Here is a 24,139-nt window from a genome sequence, read left to right as displayed (position 1 = left end):
CAAGTGAGGCTCTCATGAAGGTCCTGGGCTTGGGGTCTTCCGAGGCACAAGACCTCTGGGGAAGGTCCCCTGTCTGGGGTGCTCACTGCTGTGCTCCTCTTCCTCTGAGATTCCATGGTCTCTTGGAGGGAGAAGGGGCCTGGCCACTTCTGTGCCAGGACTGGGTTTAGGATCTGTGCCAGGCTGGGGCTCAGCCTCTCAAGGGCCAGCAGCCTGTTTCCTGGGAGCCCTGAGCAGCCATCCCTTCTCCACTAGAGCCACCTCTCACTACCCATCCCAACACTCGCCCCCGACCCTTCTAACCTCTAGGACAGGGTTCTCATAAGCCCACAAGGTAGGCCTCAAGAAACACACACAGGCCTCTCCCCCTACGGGTAGAGAGGAAGGAGAACCTGAGGTTGTTTAACTTGCTAATGCCCACTACCTGGTATGAATAAATGGTACACATGTGAAAATAAGTGTGGCCCTCCCTGAAGCAATATCTTCCTACTGAATTTTCTACATGCTTATAGGGTTTGATGACCGCTTGCCTTCCAAGCACATGGAGGGCTCTGCTCCCTCCTAGTTAGATGATGGTGCTGGGAATAAGGAGGGAACAGAAGACCAGTTGCTACTATTCACTGAGTGATTGCGTGTGCCAGGCAACAAAGTATGAAGGAGGCAGGTGTTACGATCTCTATTAGACAGATGAGGAAACTGAGGCTCGGAGATGTTAAAGACTGCCCGAGGTCCCCCTGCTAATTAGGGACAATCAGGATTCGGGAGGGTCCCTTCCTCCAGACCTCAGAAGAGCTGGAAAATACCCTCCCGCACCTGGTGCCGGGCTGGTGGCCACAGCTCTCCAAGACGCTGGTTCATGTGCCTGGCAGTGTGGCTGATGACTCTCAAATGAATGGGCAGAGAAGCAACAAGGGATGACCTCCAACAAGTGGTGTGTAGCCGCCCATGCCCATCAACTCCATGATGTTGGTTCTTGGAGCAAAGACTCGGGCTGGGGAGTCTGGCTCTGTCTTCCTCAATATCTTGCAGGAGGGAGGGTGGCTGCTCTTCACAGGACAGAGGTTTTTAGCCACAGGCAGGGAGCCCAGGCCCAGCGGCCTTGCCAACAAACACCCTTGGGCTTCCCTACAGTCTCCTCTCCTCTTTGTGGCCACCCTGCCACACGCATTCGACAAAGGTGGGGACAGTGCAGCCTCTCCCCCTGTCTTGGTCAGCTCAGGCTGTTACAATAAGAATACCACAGATTAGGAGGCTTAATAACAAATACTTATTTAAGTTCCAGAGGCTGGAAGTCCCAGATGGGCGTGCCAGCATGGGTGGGGTCTCGGTGAGGGCCCCTTACACATGTCCGCCTTCTCGCTGTGTCCTCACATGGTGGAGAGGGAGCACTGGTCTCTCCCACTGATCCCATCACTGGGGCCCACCCTTATGTCCCTCATCTAAACCTAATCACCTCCAAGGGCCTCATCTCCAAATACCAACACATTAGAGTCAAGGCCTCAACATATAGATTTTGGGGGAACATACCCCCAAAGACTGGGCCTCTCTTTTGATTCTGTACATTGAGAGCCCTTCAAACAGGCTCCAATCTACCTCCACCTTGGATCACTTAGAGCCCCTAGTCCTCCCGGGCTCTCCATCTCACGCCAAGCTGTACTGTCACCAATTTTATGTGCTAGAAATGCTGTCTGAGTCCATTCAGAGGCTTCTCGGATTGGTGCTCTGGGCACAGGCTTTGAAGTGAAGCAGGCCTGGGCGGGCCCTTGAGCAAACTACTCAAAGCCTCTCTAAGCCCGAGATGTTCTCATCCATAAAATAGGTTAATATATCTTCATAGAGGATATATATAAAAGGTTAACTGAGATACACATGAAAACTGACCGGCAGATGATAAGCACTAGATAAATGCTGGTCATTATTATTTGTGACACCCCCTTGGGCTCTGTTCTAAATTCCTGCATGATTTTCCTCCAGACCTGCACCATCTAATATGATGGCCACCAGCCGCATGTGGCTATTTAAATTGAAATTAATTAAAATTAAATAAAATAAAAAACCTGGTTCCTTGGCCACACTAACCACATTTCAAATGCTCAATCGCCACATGTGGTTGGTGGCTATCATATCAGGTGGCACAGAAATGGAACATTTTCTTCATTGCAGGAGGTTCTGTGGGATGGGGCTGGGCCAGAGGACCCAGCCCTCAGTCCTGGTACCTTAAGACTCACAATCAGCCTCAACTGCCTGTTCCCACTGCTCCCCGACAGGGCCTCACTTCCTAGCAGACTAATATGCTCGCGTGTTTGCCCTCGTCAGTCTGTCTTCTGTCGCTACCCCACCCAATCCCATCTGATTCCAACCCATCCTCCAATTTACTGTTTCCTGTAACTGCTGAGCACCCATGGGGATCACAGCCTTGTGTTGGGAGGGTAGGGTCCAGGCTCACGTGCTCCCAGTGAGTCATACAATACCCAGTCCCAGATCAGCCTGCCAAGGCCATGGGGTGTGCCCAGCTGCATTGCAGGAGTGACATTTAAGCAGGGTTTGAGGGATGGGTGTGCACATGCCCTCAATAAATAGCGTCTGATTTATTGAACATCTATGCTGTTGGGGGGCAGGAAAAGAAACTAGGAGAGAGTGCATTAAGCTGTGTCTTGTCTTCTACCCACAGACCATGCATATAGAACCACCTGACCTGGGAACAGAAGTAACATGGGCCAGTCATTCTCCAGAGGCTGGATCACAGGCTGATAGTCAGCTCCCATTCTGGGGGAGGGGGTGGATAGGTGGCATGTCTCAAATGTTCTCTCCTCCCTTCGCCCTGTGTGGTGTTGTGGGGGCTGGCGTGGCATGACAGGGCACAGTCTCCCTGTCCATGCATACCTCTTTTTTCAGGCTACTTGTCATCACTGGTGAAACCCATGGTCAGATCCCGCCATCTCTCAGTTGTACAGTGTTTCTGGCTGGGAAATCCAGGACAGCAAAAAGATAACCTGCTCCAGTTCAAATAATACATAATTGCTGCTCTATTAAATCTTGGATCAATAAGAGAATAATGAGCCTTTTCTCCTGTGGGCTTGTTGGTCTTTATTCCCAGCTTCCAAAAAAAAAAAAAAGAAAAAGAAAAGAAAATTAAGCAGGTAGTATTTTAAAAAGCCACTGAAAAAGAGTATGTGGCATTGACTTGGTACAAAAGGAACGCAATACAGCCATGTCAAGGGCAGCCTTGGGGACTGGGGGTGGTCATTTGCTTCCCTGAGATGGGCTTCCACTGAGAGGAACTGCCCTGGGCGAGTGAGCTTTGGCTTCCTGGGCTTAGCTGCCTCGTGCTTCCTGCGGCCTGGAACTGCGTCTGAGGGTTAAACAAACCAAGTCTAGCTTCTGGGCCAGACTCAGAACAGAAGTGACAAAAGTCCAGGCCTTCAGCTTGCACGTGCTCTCTCCTCACTCCTGTTTTAGGTGCTCCATACATTCCTTTCGCAAGTATATATCCCAGCCTAAAATACAGATGGGGAAGGGGATGGGAAAGGGCATAGCCATGGGGCACAGGCTTCGGGGCAGGAGAGCAGAGTCTGCCATTTAAACGTAATCTTGGGCTTGTTACTAACCTTCTCTGAGCTTCACTTCCTCTGCTGTAAAATGGTGGTAACAGGCAAACTTATGCCACAATTGGGAGGATCAAGGAAGATGATTCGTGAAAGTGCTTAGTGCAGTTCATGGTAAAGAGCAGGCACTAGCCATAGTCCTTTCCTGCATGCCTGAATCAGAGAAGGACGCCAGCACCCATCGGTCATACAAACCAAAGTCCAGAATCATCCTCGATCCTCATTCTCTCACATTCCTACTCAAATAATCCATCTCCGAGAACTCGAAATCTTGTTCGAACTGTCAACTCCCCTCCCAGACTCATGCTGCTATCTCCAGTGCCTGGCCTGCATCAGAGCCTCCCAGCAGATTGCCTCACCCCACTTTGGCCAGTTTCCAGGTGGCTCCCGACACGGCAGCCAGAGTGATCTTTTCAAGAAGCAAAGCTAATCATGTTATTTCTCCCATCCCTGCCAGCCTAAAAGCCTCCAAAGACGTCCTGTTGTTCTCTGGATGAGGACCACCCCTTTAATGTGGTGTATGATGCCTGCTCAGGCTGGACTCTGTTTCCTCACCAGCTACTTCCCCTGCTCCACTGCCTCGGTCTCCATGCTGAGCCCCCATCATGCTGTTCTGCCTTCACTCCCTGGTCCTCATTCTGCTTTTCTTGCCCCAGGACCTTGGTATGTGCTGCTCCCTCTGTCTGGGATGCACTTGGCTACATTCCCTCCTCATTAGCCCATGCATCCTTTAGACCTCAGCAAAAGCACTTCTTTAAGCAAGCCTTCTCTGACTTCTTACCTGGCTGGAGCTTCCATAATAGGCTCTTGCCTCTTCTCCTCCACTGTCAGGAATTATACCCTTATTCATGTGGCTATGTGACTCCCATCACTTCCCCCACCAAGCTGTCAGCTCCCGGAAGGCAGAGGCCATGCCTGTTTCTGTTCACCTGTTTCCAGCGACTGGCACAATGAATATTTGTGGAATAAATGAATGAACAAACAGGAGCTACTTTTAGTATTATAATTGAGAAGACAAGATGTGGTCCCTCCTGGAATGTGACAGTTGCTGGGAAACGAGACATACAGAGACACGAAACACTCACTCGGCAGCACAGAGCAGAGTGTGCTCCCATCCACACTGAGAGATGCTAACCAGCAGAGTGATGGGAAAGACTGCACACGGGGTAGAATGTCCATCCAGGGGTGGTGGCGCTGCTGGCTGGGTGGGCCTCACTCCCCAACCACAGGGGAAATGACACCGAGGGTCCTTTGTTAAGGGTGAGGGCAGGGATGTGTGCCTCCGCAAACATTCTACATGACTGCTCTGAACCATCCACACTGAGAGATGCTAACCAGCAGAGTGATGGGAAAGACTGCACACGGGGTAGAATGTCCATCCAGGGGTGGTGGCGCTGCTGGCTGGGTGGGCCTCACTCCCCAACCACAGGGGAAATGACACCGAGGGTCCTTTGTTAAGGGTGAGGGCAGGGATGTGTGCCTCCGCAAACATTCTACATGACTGCTGCTCTGACTGCTCCTGTCTGCTCCCCAGGGTGCATCTTGCAGACCCTGTGCAGATTCATTCCAAGGTCTGATTAGGCACCCTCCTTGATGTCCTCATAATCTAGGCCACTTCGGTTATCCCTGGACTCCCTAGAGCACCCACAGTGCAAGCTGATGCCTTCACCTTCCCATACCACAGCCAAGAGGCAGCAAGTACAAGAAGTATACTTTCTCTGTGAGGTGCACCAGAGCAGAGGCTCCTTGCTCCCAGGCTGGGCCTTCATATCCTCACTGTGAGCCCCCAACCCATTTCATACAGAAGTCCCAGCTCCACAGTGGGTTTCCCAAGCTGACGCCAATCAGTAGTGGGGTGCAGTGCCAGTACAGGGGTGGGAACAAAACTGCTTGCCAGGCAGAAACCGACGCCTCTCAAGAACAGTGGTCTGAGTATTCAGTAACCGCGATACAGCCGCATACCCATCGACGGGCCCTGTGGGCTTTGAAGTATAATCATCTATCACACAGACAGCAATGTTTGTGACGCTCAGTCAACCAAAGAAAGATGAAATTGTGCTCAAATGTTCTATACAAGGAGGCCAGGAAAATGTACACTGCGTTGCAGAAATGAATATTGAAGATGGTTAATTTGAAAATATTTGGTGCTTCAAGTTAACAAACATTTATTCAATACTAGATATAAGGTGTTGTTCTAGGAGTGACGAGCATGGACGAGTCTCAACCTTTTGTCCTCAACGAATGTCCCATCAAATGGAGGAGTTTATGAACTAGTAAGACTCATCTGGAAAAGGACTTCTTCCCAAGAGTTCAACCAACTGAAGTTCATAGGGAGACAGTCTCTCATGTGAACTATGCTGCAAATGATGCTCACAGCACGGCTGTCCCCCAATCCCAATAGAGAAGGGAAGAAATGGCTACATACGAATGATGGCAGCACATGCACGAAGCAATGTGAAGACGTGAACCCGTAAGTGTGTACTGCACATCACACAACATGTTCCCAATGTCAGAAATTGAATCTTCAACAGGAAAAATCCAAATGTGTTTTAGGGACAGTTATGCAGCAATAAAAATAATGACGATATAAACAGAAAAAGTGAAAACAATCACGACAAAGCTGGATGGGTACTAAAATGGAGCAATGTTCACAATAGATTATGTTAAAAAAAGCATGTTATAAACGATATGCATAGTGTGATTTTCTACCATATAAATATGTATATGTGCCTGTAGCTATTTAGAAGTCAATATATGCACAGAAAGATATCTGGAAGGGTATCGGCTAAAATGTAAATTAAATTGTGCTAAATCAAAATCTATTTTAAATGGATAAGCAAAATTCCTATTTAAAGGAAGCTTGTGTTAAATGTTTTGGGAAATCACTCGCCCTAACTCCAGTTTTTGACCAGATCTGGATTTTTGCGTATCAGGAATGGATTAAAGAAGCTGAAACATATGCACAGATATTTGGGTGACAGAACTTCTTGACTGATTGTGGCTCAAAAGTAGATAGTCAGCCCTGCACCCTCCAAGGTGTCCGTGTCGCTGGCTCCCTGACCCCTCTGACCACAGGCTCAGCCCTGCTCATCGTTCAGGCTTGAAGGTGTCTCACCAGCCCTGGGGAGCCAGGAGTACAGGGGGCTAGAAACAGCCTTGTTGCCATAGATTTAGTGTCTGAAACCCAGGTCCTGTTGCCAAATGACTTTAAATAGTTTAGATATTGAGGCACAGATTATAGTTATATACTTCATTGAGCACTTATGCTACAACTGGCACCAAGCTAGGTGTTTTATGTAGAATCTCATTTACTTTTCATAACCACCCTAAAAGGTGGGGTATTATTGATCCTGTTTTATAAGGCTTGAGGTTAACTCACTTCACCACAGGGAGGTGGGCTGTGAACCCCAGGCTGTTTGAGCTGTTTGAGCTCCAGGTGGCTGCTCAGACAAGAGGTTTTTCCAAAGAGTCAATTCCCCGCCCCATCCCAAGCGAAGGCAGGGCTGGCCCCTCCTCCAGAACTACAGACCAGATCAAGCCTCAAGTGAGAGAGGACACAGCCAGGCCCCTTCTTTACGCATTAGGACACAGCCTGGGGGCCAGCAGGGCCGAGGGCATGCTGACCTTAGTCTTAACCACTGCAAATATCAAGTCACCAGAGCCCAAAGATGTGCAGCCTTAATGCCAGTCACCTGCTGCTTGGTCTGAGACAGAAGCCAGAAGATGATCAGAGAAGAATTTCAGAAGGAGGACATGTTTCTCTGTGCTTTCTGCTCTAATGCCCCACCAGGGAAATGCCGGCCTTCCTCCATCCTGACTGTGGGTGGCAGATGTACAACCCAGTCAGGGCCAGGCCTTCTCTATTCACTGAGGCTTCTGGAAGGCTGAGCCATCACCTGTGAGCAGGCCCTTCCCCTCCATCAGATGAGCCACTGATGCTGCTCAGGGACCATCCACAAATCCCAGGCCTGTGGGGCTCCCAACTACCAGGCCCTCAGCCACCTCTCCCAGCAGAAAGGAAGCACTGTAGATTTCAGGACTAGCTTCCAAAACAACTCCTCCCTCCACCTGCCACTCACATGATATAAACAGAAAAAGTGAAAACAATCACGACAAAGCAGGATAGGTACTAAAATGGAGCAATATTCACAATAGATTAAGTTAAAAAAAGCATGTTATAAACAGTATGCATAGTGTGATTTTCTACCATATAAATATGTATATGTGCCTGTAACTATTTAGAAGTCAATATATGCACAGAAAGATATCTGGAAGGGTATCGGCCAAAATGTAAATCAGATTGTGCTAAGTCAAAATCTGGGTGGAGGGTAGGGTTAAAAAGGCAACAGAATCAGCTCTTGATTATGACCGTTCACGAGTGCGTCATAAGAAGTCATGCCTCGCATGTGGCCTTGGATCATCTCGGCACTTGTGCCCCACTGGTTGTGTCTGACGGAGGGCGGGGAACTTCAGGCACGATGGAACTGCTTGGCTGGCTGAGGTGAGGGGATGGCTGCCCACTTGCCTCCTCCACCCCTGCTGGCTCACCCTCCCCACCTCTGTTATCTCTTCCTGGTCCTGGCTAACAACATCACCTCTCAGACCAGAGACTGGACTCTTCTAGGAGAACATGGGAAATGAAGGAGGTTTGAGCTGTCTTAACAGGGCCTGAGGGGAATGCAGAGTGGGTGACAGGGGCACGAGTGGAGGCGATCCGTTTTAAATAAGAGCTGGGCAAAAGAGTAGAGAGGGGTTATTCAATCTGAAGCGGAGAGGAAGTTTTTAAAAAACCAGCCAATCTAATAACTACGATCAAAGGGGGCCGCATGAGCCATGGCACTTGGTCTCAGGGAAGCCATTCATTCCTTCAGTAGGCATCTGTGGGGGACACGTTGGGTGCCAGGTGTGTGCTCAGCGTCAGGTGTCAAGAAGTGCCCATGACACAATCTCTTCGGGAGAAGAGACAAACCAGCGCTGGCCTACGTGCACAGGGCATTAAGTGTGACCAAGACTGAAGGGCACTGACGCAGAACTGTGTGTACGCAAGGAATTATGCATATAAACACGGAAGGGCCAAAGGGCTGGAGGAAGCAGTTCCCAGATCCAGCCCTCTCTCAGGCAAGGGCCAGATGTCCACCCCGGAGGCTGGGGTGAGCCCCTCACATGCACGTTTTCGTGAATGTCCCACCATGGCCAGCAGTCTGCTACTCCATCTGGGGTCACTCTCCTCTGAAAGAATGTCAGAACCTCCAGGCCCTGAGGACCAGGCACGTGCAGCAGGAAAAAACTTATCCAATGTTACATTTACTTTTTTTCAAACATAGAAATATTATTTTGAAATTTCAAATGTGTTAAAAAAGAATGTGGAAGGTTTCCTTGTTCATCAAAAGGGAGCCTTGGTTTTGAAAGGTTAAACGATAGTGCTCTGAAGTCCTGAGAGAGAAGGAGAAGGAGCCCCACCAGCTGCTAGTCAGGAGGCTGTGTGGGGACTCCACACTCGTCCTCTCAAACACCTAAGGGGACCTTTGGGGTCTCATGAGACCTGTGTGGGCATGGGCGACATCACTGACTCTCTCCAGGTTATGGGAGGACTAGAAATCAATATGCCTTAACTTGTCACTCCTCCGAGAACATTTTTGTCAGGGATTCCTGGATATAACCCTCGTAAAATCTCCCGGGCCTGGTGTGTACCTCAGGGCCCACCTCTGTCCCTGAGCCAGCCTGCTGAGAGAGGAAGAATATATGGTAGATGGAGTTCCACCACACGCAAGGGCTCCCTGACCCTCGTCAAGATTTGCATAAGCTCTGAACACAGCCCACTCCACCTTGCTTAGCTCCAACAAGTCCTGGGACCAGACTCCTGAAGCCTTCCTTAGCTCCTTCCGGCCCTAAAAGGAAAAACTCCTGTTCTGCATCCACCCTCCAGCCTGGGCTCCTGGAACTGACGGGGCCTGAGCTCATCACGTCCCCCAGATTCCCATCTGCAGGTCTACATGGCTCTATCCGAATCTCATGGATGATTATATGTGTGCATCCATTCTCTTGTCTCTCTGCCCCTCATGGGCAATGTCACGGGCAATGACACTCAGGCCAGTGGTGTCCCAAGACAGGTGGCCATACCACACAATGGCCCACAGCTCTCCAGCTCCACTCTGGCTGGTAAGGACTCAGGGCAGGGAAAGTCCCAGGTGGTAGAATAAGCAGGCTTACATCCATCTTGCTCCTTCTTGCATGGTTAGAGTTCCAATTCATAATAACGATAATAGCTACCATTTATTGAGCACTTATTCCATGTCTAGTTCAAAGCTCAGTGCTCAATGCACATTATCATTATCACATTTGATCTCATTTATGTTCACAATGGCCCCTTGAGAAAGGTTTTATGATCTGAATGTCGTGGATGAAGAATCGGAGGCTCAGAGATATTGGGTGGCTTGGCTAACTAAGTTCATGTAACGAGGAGGTGGCAGAGCCAGGATGGGGACCCAGGTCCATAATAATAAAAGCAAGAGCTAATATAACACTTGATGTGTGCCGGGTATAGCATGAGTGCTTTACACGGATTATTCACTTAATAATGATGGGACTAGGGCAGACAGCCTCAATAATTTGTCTGGGGTCATACAAGGGTAGTCAGTGGAGAGTGGGCTGGGGTCACCCTCCCAATCTTGCCTCTCGCCTATGCTCTCTATGATCCCCACACTTGCTGAGCAGGATGCTTATGGAGCCAAGGAAATGGATGTCACTGGGAGAGAGCAAGTGGACAGAGTTATTCTATGGACAATGGTGGTCTGAAGAAAAATGGCAGCCCACTTTCTGAGGCAGACATTGGCCATGCCAGGAATACGAACAGAAAATTGAAAGCCAGACAAAGCCAGCTCATCTCCCCCAGCCCAGCCCTGGTTACATAACCAACCTCTGTTTTCCAGAAGCCCTGGGGCCAAGCCTCCCACAGACAATTTCTCACCCAGAGGCATGCCTGCCACCTGGCAGTCACCTGGCCCAAGCTCTGTTAAAGGAGCCTGCTTCTCACAGCCACAGCCAAGGAAGAGGCTGGATCATTTTGTTTTTCTGTCCTCACATCTAGTGTCCTGAAGATACCCTGCCCATCTCAGCAGCCCCTGAACTAATGGCTATAAGTGAGCCTGGTTCCTTGGAGGCTGTCGCAAAGCTGCACCTTGGTGGAAGGACATTCGCTGTGGTCAGCACTGGCCACGCAAGGAACCCCTGGCTAGGTCTGCTCAGAAGATCCTGAAATTCTCTGAAATTCTACAGTTCCAAGGTGTGTGACCAATCTATGGGGGGTCCTGACCTCAAAGACACTGAAGTCACTGCCCTGCTTTTGGAAGCTTAAAATCTCCATGAGAAGGTGAGGCAGGGGCCTTCAGCTAACCTTCCACCATCCCTTCCCCTAGAATTTGGTGGGTAGCAACTTTAGCTGCAGGTTGGGGCCACTGATGTCAAGAGCATTCAGCAAACACTTCCTAAGGCCCTGCTGTTATCAGGCCTTGAACTAGGCAGAGAGCATGGTAAGGCTCACAGGCTGAGGAGCAGAGAAACGAGAAAACGGATGCACACTATGTGAGAACCGTCTTCCTCGGCCCCCACCTACCTCTCCAGCCTCACCGAGCCCACCATGCCTGCACCCCCACGCTTCACTATCTGCTCCCAATACTACGTATTTCCGCACCTCATGGCTAGTGAACCTTCATGTATCCTCAGGTACAACTCACCTCTTCTGTGACCCCCATCCTCACCCTAAGCACTAGTTACTCCCTCTGGTGGGCTCCCACAATGAGACATCTTGAGGGGAGTACTGATTGCATCATACTGAAGTGGTCTCTCCAGTGACTGAGATGTTCTAGAAAAAGGACATTGTTATTCGTATTTAAATCGCCAAGTTTAGCAGGTGCCTGGCCTATGGTTGGTTCAGAATGGAGGGAGGGGCTGAGCGACAAACACAATGTTCTGAAAACATCTGGGGGCCTGTGGTGGGGAGAGATAAAGTACCTTTGCTGAGAATCTGGATTCAGCACTCTCTCCTGGTCAAGTTGAACTACAGATTCTCAGCAGAGGCTCTTTTCCCACAACATTCCCAGATGCCTAGAGAATTCCAGCTCCTAGCTGGGTAGGGGAGGTGATGAAAAGGAAGGACTCTGGGTTATTCTGAGGCTGCCAGCTGCTCAACGGGATGGACAGAGTGGGGACAAGGAGCAAGTGAAATGCTTTGGCCACACTGCTGTTGGTGGTGTGAGTGGATGCCCTTGGAAGAGCCAGCAGCAGCTGTCACTGGGACCGAAGCTTGGGAAGAAGGCCAGGCGGCGGACGTAGAAGAGAAAGGGCCAGCATATGGTACTGGCTGCAGCTTGGGAACTCAAGGGGAGGCCTTGTAGATCCATGAGCTTTAGACACTGACTCGTGTGCTGCTGTCTGTTGTTTCATCGCCACCGGAACCAGCGCTTCCAGAGGCCCGAAGCTTCGCCTGACTCTGAGGTAGCTCTGGACCTGGTGTGGCGCTTGGCATACTATAGGTGCTCCATAGATGTGTGTTTAGGCTGAAGGAGACTCGAGTATTTGGGTTCTCAGGGATGGAGCTGGTGGAGGGGGAGAGTATAAGGGAAAGGGGCCACCACAGGGGCCAGGACCTGGGGGAGGCGGGAGGGGACCCAGAATACAACCACGGACTAAAGCTGGACATAGCCAGCCAGCCAGCTGTCCAACAAACTTGAGCTGCTGGGCCAAAGAAAATGGAATGAGGAATAGCAAAGTCTTGGGGAGACTGGAGAAGGATAGTCCAGGGTCCACCAGAAGCCATGTTAGTCTACGGCCATGCCACCCTGAACAGGCCCGATCTTGTCTGATCTCAGAAGCTAAGCAGGATGGGGCCTGGTTAGTACTTGGATGGGAGACCACCTAGGAATACCAGGTGCTATAGGTGTAAAAAAAAAAAAAAAAAGCCACGTTAGCATAAACCTCCTGGCCCAAGGCAGGAGACTCCCCACACATACCTCAGCTCAGCCCTCAGATCGACACAGCAAAGGGACATTTCAGTCCTTCAGCAGCCTCATCTATTCCAGAGGTCAGCACTGTTTTTTTGGACTCTCCAGGTTCATCGTAACTCTGAAAAGTTCAGTTTACATGAAAATATCCTCTCCCTTCTCTACGCCCCCTCCAATACCAGGGACACAGTAAATATCCTCAAAGCCAGTAAATATCTGTTGCTGAAACTGATTTTTTTATTTGAAATATATAGCTGACTAGACAAACACCCTTGGGCTTCTTAACATTCCAGTAGCAGCAGCACTAATGATCAATTAGGGACCCTGGTGATGTGCAGGAACAGAACTCCAAGGAGAACAGTGACAGGTCTGGGCCAGGTGCAGTCAGGCCTGACCCTCAGGCCTCAGAACTCCCAGCCTGGTGTTTCATTTATGCTGCTAAAGTCAGCAGCCTGTGCCTAGGGAATGGACTGAGGGCCCTGGACACCATGTGGAGGTGGTTAGACTTCATTATGCAGGCAGTAGGGAGTCACTGAAGACTTCAGGGGGAGGGCAGGGCACACTGATCGGAGTTGTACTTCAGCAAGTGAACAGCAGAGGAACAGAGAATGAGCTGGAAAGCGAATGAGACTCCACCACAGGTAGCTGGGAGCCTGTTGGGGGAGGCCCTGAAGTGGCACCCCAGTACTTAGGCCTCACTCCCTAGAGGGCTCAAACTACACCCCTGTCTGTGCCTGGAAACTCAGAATGGCAGATATGATTCCTGGGCAGAGGGATGTCTGGAAAGGACTGATTCTTTCTTGGTTTGGAGGCCTGGACGGAAGGGGGGTTTGGGAGAGAAGCTGGTTCCCTCTTCTCCCCGCCCCCTGCATCAGCAGGACAGGTGCCCTGATGCCCTCCTGAGGGGGAACAGGACCGGCTTCTGTTAAGGTCAGTGAACAGCAAACAGCCATGCGGGAAAGGTTGCAGCAGGAAAAATGGGCAATTTGAGATCAGCAATGAAGAATTGCAGGCCTTCCGAAGTGTGGCAGCTTGCAGGGCACAGCCAGTGAAGTGAGGCCCATGTGTGCTGCGCCCGGCCACACTACGGACTGGAAATGTCATTATCTGTTATTTACCACAACAGAGGACAAGAGGCTGCACAAAATTACCGTTCTTGGTAACAGCTGCTAAACAGATTTGCCAGCGCTGCTTCCTGCTGCCTGCGGAAATCTCTCAAATCTACCCTGACCGGACCCAGAGAGAAGAGCCACAGAGCTCCAGTGGCAAAAGGCCTGAGGGGATGCCACACAGATGTCTCAGAGAAGAAGCCCAACTGGTGTCCTCAACCCTAAACCAAGCATACAGTTTTGTCCACTCACCAGAGGCTGGCCTCACGGCGACCCAGGTATACGACTCAACAACCATAAACCCCCTGCAGACCCCCAGAGGTGTGACAAACCAGGGCAAGGCCCCAGGCCCGCTCTGTGGAGGGCCTGCCTCAGGGGGGCCCAGGTGCCACACCCTACTGTGGATGGTCGGCTGGAGGGCTTTAATCCCTTCCCCAGTGTTGGAGGGAACTTAGACAATGGCCTTGGCACTCAACTGGCAAGCTGGCACCAGATATCACCTTCCTTTGGGCTCTCCAACATGTCTTTAGCTCTCTTTACTCCCCAAAGGGTATGTGGGAAAAGTTCTAAACTGAGCTGTAAGTAATTTCAAGGTCCCAGCCAAGCCACCAGGGGCAAGTCACCTCCCTGAGCTTCAGTTTGTCCATCTGGAAAATGGGTGTAATTGCTGCCTTTCACCTACGTACCTCTGGGAGAACATGCAGGGCACATGGCATCACAGAAACATCAGAGGCGGGGTGGGGGGTCTTAGAAGCACATGCCAACCCCCACAATGGCTTCCCCCTGATGAGAGGACACGCTCAAGCACAGCCTGAGCCAAAGAGATTTGGGAAGCGAACCAGCCACAGCTTCAAAACAATAAACTATGCTGTGTCTGGAGGCACAGAGAAATGAGTTTGAGCTCACAGCTGTGGCTGCTGCCATTCTGTGTCTGTGGGGGCCCCTGCAGGCCCCTGAGGAGCTGGTCTGAGGTGGAAGTGCTGCCAGGGCTGGACCGAGCCTGAGCTTCACACGAGGAAATTGCTGGAAGGGCGTGAGACACCCTCTCCTTCAACAATTCCCTTTTACAGGAGAGGACTTAGAGCCCCAGGTGGGGGCAGGGGTTTTTATCCAAGGCAGCATGGGCAGTTCAGCTGCCACTGAGGCCATGTCTCCTGACGCCCAGTGCACTCACTGCAGTTGCAGGCATGGCAGGCACAGCTGAGATGTGGGTGTATTTCACCGAGGGACCAAGGCAACATTGCCCCCTCCATAGCACTCCACCAGCTATGTCCCTCCTCTGATTTATACAGGGGCCAAAAAGCCTTCTGAGAAATGAACTTGACCCACATCCTCAACTAGATCTCAGACATGGGTGGCTATGAGGGGCAGGGAGAGTGCTGAGCAGAGGAAGGCAGCAGAAGCCAAACTGCAGATTCCTGTGGACCTGGGAGAGATTCGGATAGACAGAAGAGGCCAGATCTAGCAGGGAGCAGGATGAGGGGTGTCTGGAGTGAGAGAGGGTGAGCCTGGCCCAGCACTCACACCCCAGTCCTGCTCCCCGCAGGGCGTGTGAGCAGCCCGGAAAAAAGCAGGGCTTCTCCTTATATCATATAGCGACTAAAGATGACATTAGATTTCCATGCACAGACTTGAAAGGATGTCTTTAATATGTTATTAAATGACAAAAGGAAATTATAGGGCAAGAAGTATATCATGGTCCCATTCAAAAAATATGTATGTATATACACCTGTGAACATCTCATGTGTATAGAGATGGACAAATACCCAGGCTGCTAAGGTCAGGGGCAGGGTGAGGGTATGATAATATTTTATACACTCTGTATTGTTGGGTTTTATAATTATTGTTACTATGTGCTAGGCACAGTTTCTAAGAGCTTATCGTATACTTCTCTCATTTCAATAGTCACATCACCCCTGGAGGGGATGGGAGATGTCACTTCTGGAAACAGAAGGAAAACTGGGGGTCCAGGCACCGCCAGAGCTGGGACTTGGGGTAAAGCCCATGTTGGGGTTGAGTCAAGATGGAGCACAGAAGCCCTGAGCACTCGGTGGTCATGCTGAAGATGGCCCTGGCAGGGCCGATCTGGAGTACAGGCTGGTGCCTGCCTCACAGCTGAAGGCCCAAGTTGGGGCGGGGTGGGGGGTTTGAGAACCTCCTCTCTGTGGAGGCCCAGCTCTCACCAACCTCTCTGTCCCCAATGCCCCAGAGAGCAGCTTCCCCAGCATTCACAAGGAAAGCTCCTTCTCATTGTGACTCCCTTATACATGGGTGACCTGACTGTACACAACAGGTGTCCAGTAACTGGTCCTGGCTCACTTATTGTACAGAGAGGCTCTGATACTTCAATAGCATGACATCCCTGAGGGAACAAAATGTCACAGAAATGTCTCCAGACAGGTCATTTAGTCAGGTTCAAGGGGAGAAGATGGTTGCCCCCAACCTCACCTCCCCACCATGCCCCACCTGGTAGGAGTCTGGACCCCTGCTCTCTCCCATCGCTTCGGTCACCTCCATGATGTCCACCTCCGGGCTGCTGATCTCACACCAGGGACCCTCTTTGGACTATCAGCCTGGGACCCAGCCTAGACTACGCAGACCACACAAGGCTTCCCCCAGGAACCTCAGCCCTACCTGCACCGACGTGCCCACCAGCCCCTCCCACGCCTGCTCCTGCCCAACCCAGCCCTGCACAGCAGGCTCTAAGCACAAGTGTGGCACACCAGGCAAAGCCATCGGAGATCCTCATTTCATTCTCTCCCCTCCCCCTCAGCCTGCCTCCCTCCACGCCTGCTCACTCTCCCATATCCTCAAACCATTAGCTGTGCCAAATACCCATCGGTCCCTGTACTTCTTCACCTGCCTCTACAGAGCTGCGCCTCCTCTTGCCTTCCGCCAGCACCTGGTCTGTATCCTTTCAGGCTCCGCTCAAACATGAGCTCCACTCCGCAGCCTCCCGCACCTCTCTGGGTGCCAGCCCTGCTGCCCTTCACTCCATGCCTCTTGTTCCTATGGTACTTCTCACGTTGTGCTGTAGTGTCTGTCACCAGTGGTGATCTCCTGGAGGCAGCGTTTGCGTGAAGGTGAGCTAAGTGGGCAGGGTCTCTAAAAGGCTGCAGGGACCGATCCAGTGACATAAGGCTGATCTCTCCCCAGGAAGCTCTGGGCCTTGCCTCCAGTGGTCACAAGGTTCCCTGATCCCATTCTGGCTCTTGGCAGCTCCTGAGCTGCCTTTGACCTTGAAATGAAGGTCAGTGCTCAACAGGGTGAACAGAATGGTCCCTGAACTGTACAAAGTGGCAAGAAAGAAGGTACTCTGGGGGAAGAAAATCCGCATCGCAGGCACTAGAACAGCCAGAAAGAAGTGTGTCTTAATGGAGTTGTTCAGATTGTCAGACTCCTGGGCAGGCAGATGTTCCAAGATACTGCATGGTGTCTCTGTTCGGCAACAGCAGCCAAGTCGAGTCTCGTCAAGCTGCCTGGGCGATGAACGAGCAGGCAGAGCGGGCCCTCAGGGCGGGCGAAGTAAGTGACTTTTTCCGGGAATTTAGGAAACATCAGTAGCTGAATGAAAAAAATCCATCTTTGTAACGAGGCACAAACACACGTTTCCTACATCTGAATTAGGTTGTTGAGGAGAAAGGACACTGCGAGGCCAATTTGGAGACAGCTCAGATGAAATGGCTGCTGCTTTGCGGCCACACTGGAGGGACAGAGGTGCTGAGGGCTGCGTTTGGAAAGGGAGCCGGGCACACGGATGAGTTTCGCCGGACCTCATTCAGGAGGGAGACCCTGAGAAAAACTGCCCCTTCCTAACCCTCGTGCACTGTTGGTGGGAATGTAAAATGGTGCAGCCGCCCATTTTTGGAAAGCAGGATGACGGCTCCTCCAAAAATTAAAAACAGAACTGCCACATGATCTAGCAACTCCACTTCTGGACATATGCCCCAAAGAATTGAAAGCAAGCATTCGAAGAGATATTTGCACACCCATATTTATAGAAAAACTATAGCTAAACCATGGAAGTAACCCAAGTGTCTGATGCCAGAAGAGGAAGAGATCAACAAAATGTGTTACTTACATACAAAGGAATATTAGCCTTAAAAAGGAAGGAAATTCTGACACGTGCTACAACACGGATGAGCCTTTTAGACATTATGCTAAGTGAGATAAGTCAGTCACAAAAGGACAAATACTGTATGATTCCACTTATATGAGTACCTAGAGTAGTCAAGTTCATTAAAGCAAAACATAGAATGGTGGATGCCAGGGGTTGGAGTGGGTGGGAATGGAGAGTCAATGTTTAAAGGGTACAGGGATTCAGTTTTGCAAGATGAGAAAGTTCTAGAGATGATGGCGGTGATGGTAGCACAACAATACGAATGAACTTAAAGCCCCTGAACTGTACACTTAAAAATAGTTAAAACGGTAAATTTTATGTTATGTATGTTTCACCACAAATTAAAAAATAATTTAAAAAATTGCCTCCTCCTATTTTGGGGGACTCAAGTTAATCCAAGGAGCAGGGTGGGACAGCCCCCACTCTATAGACCCAGCAAGGGCCAGGCCACAAAGCTCTGAAGGTCATTTGTGGGGTCCTCTCCCTCACATGCCTCCCTGGCCTTCTTTCTGTTCTTGCTTACGCCGCCTTCTTGCCGACCCAGTACCTCGTCCCTGCTGCTCCCTCTGCCTGGGACACTTTCTGCCAGATCTGATTTTTTCTCGTCGTGGTTTAAGCTCAAATTCACCTCTTCGTAGAGGCTTATGCTGTGTATCCAAAATAAAATAGCTGCCTTCTCACTTCCTCCCCGCTAGCTCTTGTGGTGCCCTATTCACCCTGCCCCTTGTCTTGCTTTTTATGTTTTTGTCTCTTTCTGGAATTATTGTATTTACTTGTTCTTGTCCATCTTGCCTTCCTAGAAAGGTCATAAACTCTATGGGGTTGATGTAGCACAGTGGTTAACAGCTAGGATGCTCAGAACCAGGCTGCCTGGGTTCAAATCTTGGCTCCACAACTAACTAGCTGAACGATCTTGAGCAAGGTACTTAATCACTCTGTGCCTCAGTTTCCCCATCTGTAAAAGAGGGATGACAATAGTACCAACCCCATAGGGTTGTTAGGAGGACTGAATGAATTACCATGTGACAAGCCCTTAGAAGAGTATCTGGCAGAGTAAGAGAAGTACTGTCTCTTATTATTACCTAGTAGCGGTAATGAGGGTGAGGCCGCCTCCTACCTTGCTCATCCCAGTACCTCCAGGGCCTGGCATATAGTCAGTACCCAATTAAACGTTGTAGAATGAACGAATGGAAAAATTCTGCAGAGAGACAAGCTCTTCATGAAACTCAATTTCATTTGCAAGGATTGGCCTAGGGAACTTAGCTGGCTCCAAAGGAGGTAAAAGTCTCCCCAAAGGGCTGCCTGTTCCTCCACCTGCACAGGCCCTGGCCCCTTATGGTGGGCTCGGCCAGACCAGGTGTTTAGCTTTTGCAGTGGGAACATCCTGAGAACCATCGGGCTGCTTCTGAAGGTCCTGAGAAAGTGGCTGGAAAAGCTATTTTCCCTAGCGGTGGTGAGGGCAGCCTGCCAGCCAGCCACTGGTGGCACTGGATGGAGTACAAGGTGGACAGGGCCTTCTGGGTACTCATTGTCCATGTTGATAAAGGCACCCGCTCCTTTACCTTAAAGTGATTTCTGTGTTTGTTCATTCTTTTTTTCTTCCTTTCTTTATCCTTCAAAATACTGATTATTTTACCTTTCATATCTAAATCTGAATTCAACCTGGAATTGACTTTTGTGCCTATTGTGAGACAAAGGTCAAGATATATTTTTTCCATATGAATATCAAAATTACCTCACATGTATCCAAAGACCATTCTTTTTCCCCTGCAACCAGTGTCTCCTTTGTCATAAACTGGACTTTTTTATTTTCTCTCATTTTTGTCTCAGGTGTATAGAAATATTGATTTTCTTGTATGCATACTGAACTTGTATACAACCTTGCTAAATTCACCTACTAATGCTAGCCATTTGTATTTAGATTCTTTCAGCTTTTCTAGTTACATAATCATGTAATTCATGGATAATGACAGTTTTAGCTATTGTTTTCCAATTCTTATGCCATACATTTATTTTTCTTGCCTGACTGCACTGGCTAGGCCTGCAGCACAACGTTGGATAGAAGTGGTGATAAAAATACAAAGAACTTGTCTTATTCCTGATTTTATGAGAAAAATTTTCAATGTCTAACTATTGAGTAAGACGTTTCTTCTGTGTTATTAAGAAAGATGTCCCCGCTTCTCCAAGGAAGAGGAAGCATGAGGCCTGAATGCTTTGGTCTGAAGGGAGGGAGGGCAGCACAACACAACAAATGCCCCTGGGGGACCCAGCTCCCCACGACCCAGCTAGGTGACCTGAGCAGGCCACACTGCCTCCACTGGGCTCCTGTCCTCTACCTGTGACTAGGGAACAGCCTCACCTTCCCTGTTTCCCTTACAGCTTTGTCCTGAGGACCAAACAGGATGACTTTTGTGAAAGTGTTTTATAGACTCACGAGGTTGAGACAATGGTCTCAGCATTCACTGTTGGCAAGAGCGAGGATGGCCAGAGAGAGGGTGCAGGAGACCCTGAGCTGGGGTGTGTGTGTGTGTGCATGTGTGCACATGTGGGTGTGTGGTATGATGGGGGTGAGGAGTGGGGATCAGGTTCGGGCCTGGTCCCTTCCCTCCAGTGCCTCCCCATCTTGATGCCTGACCACCCCCCACCACCTACCTGGATTACCCCTAAGGGCTCTGAGCGGAGAGCAGGGCTATGGGGTTGCCTTGTCCTCTTTCACAGGGTGCAGCACACATTACTGAGACCCCTGTTTCATGGGCAGGCTCCTCTGCACCCACATTGCAAAACACATTTTGGCTGAGACCAAAAAAACTCCTATTGTTTCGCTTGCATGGTAATAACACCATCCGGGGCTCAGGCAGGTTTTCCTGCAGCCCTGCCCCACCTCCCATCGTTGGTGAAGCCCGACTCTAAATTAAACTGAAAGGTGGCTGACTCAGATCCTAAGCAATTAGGAGTGCCAGGCCTCTCTAATTAACCAGCCAGCCCCTCTGCCTTTCCACCACAGCCCTCCCAGAATGAGGGCAGACAGCCTGGGCGTGCAGGCCCAATTACGGAGGGGATGCTGAGGGGAGGGCCAACATCATGGGTTCCACCCGCACGCTCATTAGCTTTTGCTGCTGAAAGCTGCCAGGGTTTTTGTAGGGGATGGCTCCATGTGGCCAGGAGCACCTGAGGACCTGCCCCCCAGTCCTGGATCTGGATACTTCTCATGTCAGAGATCTCCCCAGCATCCCTCCTCGGTAGCCTGCCCATGCCCACACATTTCTGGGGACCCAGGACTGCAGGACATTGAAAGCGTGAGGAGGTGGAAAGTGGAGATTGAAATGAACAGGGAGGCACCCCAGATACTGGTGAGCCCAGAGTGGAGCACTCCTGATGCCCTGTTAGGCCAGTACCCCGTTAGAGTTCTCTCAGGACCCCAGGGCTGCCTCCATAACCCCAACCACAATTGTAATTAATTATGCACAGTCATTTAACACCTCCCTCCCAGAGGGCAGGGATCTGTGCATCTGTACACTGTATCCCCTGTGCTTGCGCCAGTAGGCGTATAAGTATTTGTTGGATGAGTGAATGAATGACATTGTCCTCCCATTCCAGACACCAGAGAGCCACTGCAAGGACTAAAGCTTTGCTTTAGTCTGAGGCTAAATCTGAGCCTCCTTCCAGATTCTCTAAGTACTCAGTTCCTAAGTGAACAGCACCTAGCAGAGTGGCCCCAGGGTGTCTGTGTGATCATCTGTGATCATCTCCAGGGGGCCCGGAGCCCTGTGGGCTTGCCCACTCTGATCAATGCAGCATGGCCTTCAGAGAACTCTTCCTTAAACAAGCTCCATCTCCTACACAGATATCGGCTCTGTGCCATGTCTTCAGGTCCTCATGGTCTTGCTCCTGACCTCCTCCAAGGTCCCCTGTTCCTAAAGTCAAATCTGATGTCATCTCTTCTTTCTTCTTTCAGCACATTTCTCCCTGCCCTCAGAACCTTCCTCCTCACAATCAGACGCTTGCCCAGCCCCTTTCCATCTATGTGCCTCTTCTGTGCTCTCCCTTCCCTGCCTGGAATGCCCTTGGCTCTGTTCTCAGCCTCTAGAAGCCTTCGGGAACCTGCTCTTCCAGGCAGCCATCCTGATTGCTCTCAGTCTGGGAAAACCTGGTCCCAGCCATGGTCGGTGTCATTTTAGAGAATAATGTCTCTCCACTTTGGCCATCAGGACCTGAGAGAAATGACTGTTTTGGACACTTCTCCTTTTGGATTCCTGTGACCCAGAATTAGCCCACAATAGGCTGAATAAATGACTGTTAGTTTTATATGAGGAACTTGCACAGAAATCAAGGAATTTGATTTGCCTGCTGGATCAAGACATCCTATGCTGCAGAGCTACAAAGACTTTCGGAGGCTTTATATAAATTATGAAAAATATGAGACTAACTGTAGGAACTCCAATTTTAAGTTCAAGAAAACATGAATTCTAATAAGGAGAATGTGGGGTGCTATGGGCCGAATTGCATTCCATCACAATTCCTGTGTTGAAGCCCTAACCCCAACGCGACTATATTTGGAGACAAGGTCATTAGTAGATAATTAAGGTTAAATGAGGTCATAAGGGTGGGGCCTGATCCAACAGGACTGGTGTCCTTGTAAGTAGGAGAGACTAGAGTTTTCCTTTCACCATGTGAGGACACAGAGAGAAGGTGGCGTCCACAAGCCATGAAGATGGCCCTCACCGGAAACTGAATTGACAGCACATGGATCTTGTACCTCCCAGTCTCCAGAACTATGAGAGATAAATGTGTGTTGTTGAGTCTGCCCAATCTGTGATATTTTGTAATGGCAGGCTGAGTTTACTAATACATGAGGTGTCACTAACCCTCTTCTGAGATATATGGGAAGTCAGTTCCATTTTTCCTAACATATGGGCAGTCTAAACATCTAGGGTCTTGAGGAGGACTGATAATAATAGCAAAAACAACAGGTATTCTTTACTGAGTGTTCAAAATGGACATAACACTCTGCTAAGGGCTTCCCTGCATTAGCTCATTTAGTCCTCACACCAAGCCAATAAGCTTTCTTATCCCGCTTACAGATGAAGAAACAGGCTCAGACAGGTTAAGTAACTTGTACAAGGTCAATGCGCTGTGGCCAAGCTGGATCCACAAACAAGTTCGTCTGCATGGGACCAGCACTTACTGGCAAGCCCAGGAGGCCCACCACCCACTCACCATGCAGAGTACACCAAGTGGCCTCTCGCCCTGGCCCAGTTGCATTCTAGGACCCTCTTTCCTTCCTGGGGCCCTGACTCATGCTCTCTAATTCTTCCCCATCTGCCTAGAATACACTGACGAGACTGATTCTCTTAGCATATGGTCCCATCCCTGTGCTGCCGTGTCCCCATCATCTCCCAATGATAGCCATCGCTACCTAACTTCTCTCCTGTTTTCACTCCATGCCCCCTGCAATCCAGCTCTAGGCTAATCTCTTACAAACAAATCAAATCACATCACACTCCTGGTGTCTCATTAAAGTTAGAATCAAATCTCAACTAACCTTGACTTATGAAGCTCTGTGTGATCAGCTCTGCCCACCTCTCATTCCCTCTGCCCCAGATGCCTTCACTAGTTCCTTGAATATGCCCAGCTGGTTTCTGCCTTAGGGCCCTTGTATTTGCTGTTCTCTCTGCCTGGAACACTTTTCCGCCCAGATCTTCTGGGGGCAGCTTCTTGCTTGTGTTCGGGTCTCAACTCAGAGAGGCCTTCCCAGTCATACTATACCACATCCCTCTGTTTTAATTTATTCACTACAGAGTCTTCAGACTATTAGATATTATTTTATGTTTGTTTATTTACTGTCTCTCTTCTCCTCCCTTTAGAAAATAATCTCCAAGAGAGCAATGATTTTATCTATCTTGTTCACGGTATCACCAGCATCTAGAACAGGGCCTGTAAACAGTGGAACCTCTACTATAGAAAGAGAAGAGAAGAGAAGAGAAGAGAAGAGAAGAGAAGAGAAGAGAAGAGAAGAGAAGAGAAAGAAAGATGACACAATCTTCTCAAGGATGGATGAAGAGAATCACCCAAATGCCCATCATTCAGCTGTGGCCCTAACTAGCATATTCTCCCACTTTTATCCAGAAACAAGTACCCTCAGAAGCCCAAAGTGTTCCTTGCCTTGCCACCCAAACCAGGACCAAGTTCTCTGCTGCAAAATAAGAACAATTTCAAATGGAAATGTCGTCCGGACTAGCCCAGTGCTCCTGGGTACCATGGGGGTGGCAAGAATGTCTGGAAGAGCATTTTCTCCCAACCCCACA

General features: G+C 49.9%; 1 protein-coding gene and 1 pseudogene across 8 annotated transcripts in view; one reads left to right on the top strand and one right to left on the bottom strand.

Annotated features, from left to right (window-relative positions):
• Positions 1-24,139, bottom strand: part of RPH3AL (rabphilin 3A like (without C2 domains)) — a 143,618-nt gene that overhangs the window by 55,391 nt on the left and 64,088 nt on the right. The gene's annotated exons all lie outside the window — the stretch shown is intronic.
• Positions 12,425-12,543, top strand: LOC112473306 (annotated as a pseudogene).

Source organism: Pteropus alecto, unplaced genomic scaffold (assembly GCF_000325575.1).
Source record: "Pteropus alecto unplaced genomic scaffold, ASM32557v1 scaffold98, whole genome shotgun sequence".
In the NCBI taxonomy this organism is placed as follows: domain Eukaryota; kingdom Metazoa; phylum Chordata; class Mammalia; order Chiroptera; family Pteropodidae; genus Pteropus; species Pteropus alecto.
The sequence above is the reverse complement of the archived record's forward strand: the minus strand, read 5'-3'. Positions and strand labels throughout refer to the sequence as shown.